This window comes from Pelophylax lessonae (genome assembly GCF_965119305.1).
Source record: "Pelophylax lessonae genome assembly, chromosome: 1".
Lineage (NCBI taxonomy): Eukaryota > Metazoa > Chordata > Amphibia > Anura > Ranidae > Pelophylax > Pelophylax lessonae.
Genome location: NC_138768.1, coordinates 64165592 through 64173002, shown reverse-complemented (window position 1 = coordinate 64173002; position 7411 = coordinate 64165592).

The following is a 7411-nucleotide window of genomic DNA, read 5'->3' as shown; positions in this document are numbered from 1 at the left end:
ATATGTTTAAAAATTCTCTAAATATTATTGAGTGTCATCTTAGTAGAACATTGTACTATCGTTGTTGGTGCCATGCTTTTCTTCCAATTAGTGAAAAAGCATGTTAGTGGGCTGCTGGTCTCCATCCTAGGTTGGTATACCAAATGGACACAGGGGTCCTTTCTAAAAAAAAAAAAAAAAAAAGGCAGCCCTCTCCTAAGCTATGGCCAAATATTTCTTCATGCTAAAGGAAAGAGAGTGCAACAAGGTTCCAACAGTTTAGAAATCTTTTATGAATAAGTACATTTTATGGTGATGCCAACACATTTCCAAGGTACTGTTTCCAGTACTGCTTGGGCCTTGAAGAAGGGGGCATATCCCGAAAGCTTGTCCTGAATATCTGGATGTTAGTAAAAATTTTAATAAATATCATGGACAATACTCATATGTTCTTGTTGCAAGGGCATTAATACGGCTACCATCACCTCAAGCATGATGGAAGTTCATGATACCTGAAATCCTTAAAGTGGATGTAAACCCACTCTGTTGGCTTGTACCTACAGGTAATCTTATAATAAGGCTTACATGTAGGTACTATGAATATCTCCTAAACCTTCACGGTTTAGGAGATATTCAAACTGCATGCAGCCAGTGATGTCACCGGCACGTGAGCTCTGAAAGGAAAGTATACCCGTGCTGTTCCTTCAGCCGTGGTCTGAGAATCCCGTGCGCATGTGCAGGAGGGACATCATTGCGGCATGGCCAATCAAACGGCTGAAGGACATGAACTCGGAAGGAAGACCAGGTGAAGATGGAAGCATCTGTCAGAGCTCACAGCGCAGCAGTGCAGGGCTTCGGTCTAAGGTATTTCATATTGTGCTAGTGTGTGATGCTTTACTTTGCAGGGCTTTTTTAAAAGAAAAAAAAAATAAATAAAATGTTGCATGGTTTACTTCCTCTTTAAAGGAGAAGTACAGCCAAAGCTCGTTTGGCTGTACTTCTCCTGTGAAACACAGGAGTGCAGTTCTTTCTGCACTCCTGTGACCTCTTTTCAGCAGACAGCAGGCTGAAGCCCGCTGTCGGCTGATGTCATAGAGCTGGTTCAGGCTCAGGAAAGATCATGAACATATGGTCAGGATCTGCCCACATGCCTGAGCCGGCAATCGGCTCAACCTCCCAGCAAGCCGCTGAGACCCTAAGCCAGTTGCTCCTGCTCCCTCCACAGCCGAGCACTCCAGTGAGCATGGGGGGAGGGGGGCAGAGCAGAGAGCTGCTGACTGACAGTCACCAACTCTCTACTCAGGGAGCTCTGAGAACCAAGTGATCGGCAGTGTTTATTCGCTTGGTTCTCAGTGTTTGAGGCGGCATCGGACAAATGCTGCATCTACCTAGGTCAGTGATGGCGAACCTTGGCACCCCAGATGTTTTGGAACTACATGTCCCATGATGCTCATGTACTCTGCAGTGTAGTTGAGCATCATGGAAAATGTAGTTCCAAAACATCTGGGGTGCCAAAGTTCACCATCACTGACCCAGATAAATATGATTTAAAAAGAAAAAAACCCATTCCCATACTTCTCTTTTAAGGATCTCTTCTTGCATCTCCTGTAGTTTCCCTTCAGTTAGAGAGATATACCCTGGTAAAGAGGGCACCCGTAAACCGCTAAAACATGTTGGGAATCCCCATAAGCATTTTTTCTTGTAATAATCATTTCTGTTGGAACCTTGTGGCATGCTCTTCTGGGCTCACACATATGCAGTGTGCATTTCCTGTGCCGTATTGCGATTGCACTGTGCTTGCAATTTGCTGCGTGTTTCAACACAAAATTAACGACACCCCAAAAGGATCGTAAATGCAGTGCGATTTGCCACACCAGATCACATGGTACAAAACGACCATGCGATTGAAAATGAATGGGCTCAAATTGCAGCACACTAAACTGCAAGTCAGTTGCACAGGAATGTGATGCGGTTCCGGTGCGATTCACATGCAAGTTAGAATGTGAACCAGGGCTTAGTGTGTAAATTATGGAACCACCATATTTGATCATTCTCAGAGTGCGTACAGAAGGCCTAATTCCCTCTTTAATGTAGGCCTCAAAATCTTGGGACACTTCACACAGACAAATATCTAAGGCTTGGGAGGATTGAGGTTATTGAGATCGCATGGTCAATAGAGCAGGAAATCTGCAGAAGCTAAGCTGTCCTAACAGTGTGGAATCATAAGCTTATATCAGTAGGATATCCCAGTGCAAAACCCACAATTATCTTTGAATCAAGGACTCATTACGGGAATAGCAAAGTTATTAGAAAATGTTTAGGATAAAAATTGTATTTATACCCACTAATTGGTAAAACAATATATTCATTTAAAATATATTTTAGTATTAAAAGTGGCTGTAAATTAATATTTGTGAATACCAACAGAGCTCTTTCATATCAAAGAAACTAGACTAAAGTTTAATGGTTTCTGTAATGTGTTCAGATATATGTTTCAATAAGGTTGCATAACTCTTTTGAAAAACAAAAAAAATCAAGACTTTTTTTAGAACTTATTATGCATTTAAAAAAAAAAGAAAATGAAATATAATCATCATAATGTATACACGGTAAACTAGTGAAGAACAAATAAACGTAAGCATACACTTATTGGTTTAGTTTGCTTTATGAGTTATTTTTACAGAAACTTTAATGATAATAAACAGTGCTTTCTAGAATATAAGACAGACATTAATGAGATGACTATTAGTTCAGCAAGACATTTGTGTTTAACACTGGATCGACTACAACTGTAAATGAATTTTGGGGTAGCAGAGCAGTATTCCAGTTCTAAAGGCTACTTGACATAGTGCTGTTCACTTATGAATTTAGGATGTTAAATATAAGCTGAATGCTAGAAAAATATCGGGGAATATAGAAAACATTTATTCCTAGGTTTATCATGAGACATTTTCTTTGGTCAGTATCAATTATTTTCTTCAGTGAACTCATGATAATAAATAAAAAAGCAAAACAAGTATTCAAAATACTAGGCATGAAATTATTTGATTAAAAAAAAAAAAAATTGGCAGCGGCACGAAAAATACATGTAAACAATTAAAACAAGGCAAATAAAAATAAGAAACTCATTTTAAAAAAATTATTATTAACATTTTGGCAAAAATAAAAATAGAAAATAATTATATTAAAAAGCACATGTTACAATAAAAAAAAAAAAGAAAAAAAAGAATATTGATGGCAAACTTCCTAACTTAGGAATTTCTTGTTTAGCAATTTTTTAATCACATATTTTTTTTTACATATTTTAACATTGGCCTAGTTTGTTTTCCTCAAGACTTAATAAACATTTTTTGGCAAAAAATTAATTTCTTTGGCAAATTATTGAACATATTTTAAAACACCCATTTTGTTTACTTTTTGAATACTGAAAACAACAAACAAATTATATTACAAGTTTAAAGCATAAGCATGAATTAAGGAGTTGTACATTTTGTACAAGAACATTGTTTGGCAAACTTATATGGCATACTTGTGTGCACTGTTTCTAATATCACATGAATTTGCAGTTTGGAAAACTATAAAACTCATTATGGAAGGAAAAGTGATTTTTTATTTTTTTTTCTTGAGAAATCTGGAACACTGCTAAATGTTTTACAGCAAGTATCTTTTTTTTAAGTTTATTTCTTTGGCAAAGTGTCACATACATTAAAACATACACTAATACTAACATAACACAAAAAAGGAACTTTATTGTAATACGGAAAGCACATGAACCTTTGGTATTTTTAGCTGTTAGCTTGACTGCGCAAGTCATATTGCAGCACTGAACAATAGGTAAAATACGTTTCTGTACAGAAAAAGGACATGGATGGTGAATATTTTGATTTAAAATGACATGCAAGAGTGAAAACTAGAGGGATGCAAAAATGTTATTATAATAATAATTATAATTATTATAATTTTATTTTAAATTTTATTATTATTATTTTATTTGGCAGTTCCAAAAAAAAAAAAAAAGTAACTATAAATTATTAGATGAGTCGAGTTCTTTGTTATCTTAATAATTAAAAAAAAAGTACACTGCCAGCTCACAAAAATGCCCTTAAACCTTGGTAAAGCCTGAAATAGTAATATTCTGATATTAGTGCACTTTATAATTTACAGTAGTCTAATAAATGGAAAATACCACAAAAATCCAGTGAGCAAAGATCAGCGGAAAGAAAAAGTGTAGTGCGCTATTTGCGAATTTGCTCTCACCTTTGAGTCCCTACACTACAGGGGTCTATAAGGACACCCACATAGATGGAGACATGGGCCACAGGCCTCTAAAGTCACCTAAACATGGATTTTCACGAGACACATGGGAAGATCATGAAAGCAGAACTTACATAATCCGTAAGAATAAATACTTACAGCTACTTGTGCACTTTTAAAGTTGAACCAAAAGGTTTATTGCAGAGTAAAAATATAACTGCTTGGTACAATGTTCATAATGTATTACACAATTTATTAGTTCATTATTATTACCGCAGCTGTGTGCATAGTTGTAATGTTGCACTAGTTAAGTTTAAAAAAAAAAAATGTAGACTTGGCTCAGATGGAGGAGGACAGTGTGAGGGATGAAGAACTACACTATATTGTCAAAAGTATTGGGACACCTGGATTTACACGCAGATGAACTTTAATGGCATCCCAGTCTTAGTCCGTAGGGCTCAATATTGAGTTGGCCCACCCTTTGCAGCTATAACAGCTTCAACTCTTCTGGGAAGGCTGTCCACAAGGTTTAGGAGTGTGTCTATGGGAATGTTTGACCATTCTTCCAGAAGGGCATTTGTGAGGTCAGGCACTGATGTTGGACAAGGATGCCTGGCTTACAATCTCCACTCTAATTCATCCAGAAGATATTCTATCGGGTTGAGGTCAGGACTTTGTGCAGGCCAGTCAATTTCCACCACCCCAAACTCGCTCATCCATGTCTTTATGGACCTTGCTTTGTGCACTGGTCATTTGGTGGAGGGGGGATTATGTGTGGGGTTGTTTTTCAGGAGTTGGGCTTGGCCTCTTAGATCCAGTGAGGGGAAATATTAAGGCATCAGCATACCAAGACATTTTAGACAATTTCATGCTCCCAACTTTGTGGGAACAGTTTAGGGTTGGCCCCTTCCTGTTCCAACATGACTGCACACCAGTGCACAAAGCAAGGACCATAAAGACATGGATGAGCAAATATGGCTTGGAGGAACTTGACTGGCCTGCACAGAGTCCTGACCTCAACCAGATAGAACACCTTTGGGATGAATTAGAGCGGAGACTGCAAGCCAGGCCTTCTCGTCCTCATTAGTGCCTGATCTTACAAATGCGCTTCTGGAAGAATGGTCAAACATTCCCATAGACACACTCCTAAACCTTGGGGGCAGCCTTCCTAGAAGAGATGAAGCTGTTTTTAGCTGCAAAGGGTGGGCCAACTCATCATTGAACTCTACGGACTAAGACTGGGACGCCATTAAAGTTCAGGTGCGTGTAAAGGCAGGCGTCCCAATACTTTTGGTAATATAGTGTATTTAACTATTAATTAAATTGAAAGAATGGTTTGATTCCCATGCAACTTTTTTTAAATGAGTGCTTTTTTCCCAGCAAACTTATTCAGAGTGGGAGGTCAACATTTTGGTTTTCAAGGGGTGGAGTGTAGGCATTCAAACTTAAGATAGATGTTAAAATATAACTAAATGTTTAGAATAGAATAAAAGAAATGAAACAGCTAAACTAGACTTCTTTTTGAAACGATGTGATTTGGAATCACGCAACACATTATATTATTACATACAATCTGTCATGCATTAAAGTGTTATCTACTCCCTAACACAGGAGAAGAAGCCATTCTCTCCATAATGGGTTTGCAGGAATCACCCTCTGAGCACTTTGTGCTTCAGCATTAATAGGTACATTTTCATGGATTTTAGTTCACAATGGCTGCTTCCCCAGGTGATAGGTAATAGATGCATTTAAATGTGTAGCACTGACTGCTGTTTGCTAAGACTATTTTTTTTTTTAAAGAGCAATACATAACAATCCTAATCAATATGTGTGAAAAATGTTAATTTGCAGATTTTTTTTTACTAAAAAAAAAAAAAAACAGCCCATTCATAAGTCATAGTAGGTGAGAAGTACGATCCCACTCTACTGTCTTATGGAAGGAGCTATCACAGATTGTTTCTTCAGCAAAATGTGGAAAAATGTAAACGTTTGGGCCTCCATCTGCAACTTTTTTTTTTTTTTAATGTAAAATAAATTAAAATAATGAAAAAAAAAAAAAAAATGGACGACATACATTGTTTCATCATTAAGCGCACCTTCTTGACTATTACAAAAGCACAACCTAGAACGTATAAAGCTTTTTTTTTTTTTTTTTCATTAAATCACATTTAGTAAAAGAAACAGTGAACCATTTATTACATACGCTATAATAACATTACTCTAAACACTATTATCTATGAGGTATATCTGAGAAAATTCAATAAGGAATTTGTGCGGCCACCTGCTATGCATTGCTGCCTATTTTCAATTTAAAGCTTTGAAACCGTAAAAAAAAAAAAAAAAGTAGAAAAAATATTTACATTGTAAAGGAAGTTAAAGGAAACACAAATTGGGAAGCTTTGGTATGTTTTTTTACATCCTTGATAGGAAGGCAGAATTTAAGAAAATACAATTTGTTCACCTAAAATAGTGAAAATTGAAAAAAAAAAAACAAAAAACTCTAGGGTGACTAAATTCATTTGGTTCAAGCAAGGCACTCGTCCCACTTTTACATGACACATGCAAAATCTGAAACACATCAGGGGTGATTTTCTTTTTTTTAGTTGGTCAATAAAATAAAAGAGCCCGCTCATTCAGTCAGGCAACTGCCAAAATGTTTCAGGAATAGATGGTTGATGCCTCTCAGCATTGAAAAAAGCACATCGGAAAATCACCCCAAATATGTTTCTAAGTTGTAGTTTCAAAATTGTCGTATGATTTTTTGTTTGTTTGCCACTTTAATTAGAGTAATACTGAAAGGAATACTTTACGACTGTCATGAAAACATCCCATGTCATTAAAGGTGTTTTGCCAGATTCAAGCAAGGCATGTTGAAGTTTCTATCAGTTTATATATCTGTCTTGGTTTTATTTTCTTAAAAAAAAAAAAAAAAAAGTTTATATCAGTTCATACGTAGCAGGGTGATGTGTATGGAACACATGTACATGCAGCAAATTCTCATTGGCCCTCTAATGCAAGCCTTTCCTCTTGCCTGAGTTCTACTCCACAAGCCAAATTTAATTTCCTATACTAGTTAGAAAAAAATTACTTGTAATTATTTTTGATTTAAATATAACTGGAATAATTGTATTTTTATAGAGTTTAACTCATTCACACAAAAATAAATCACTAGAGCAAA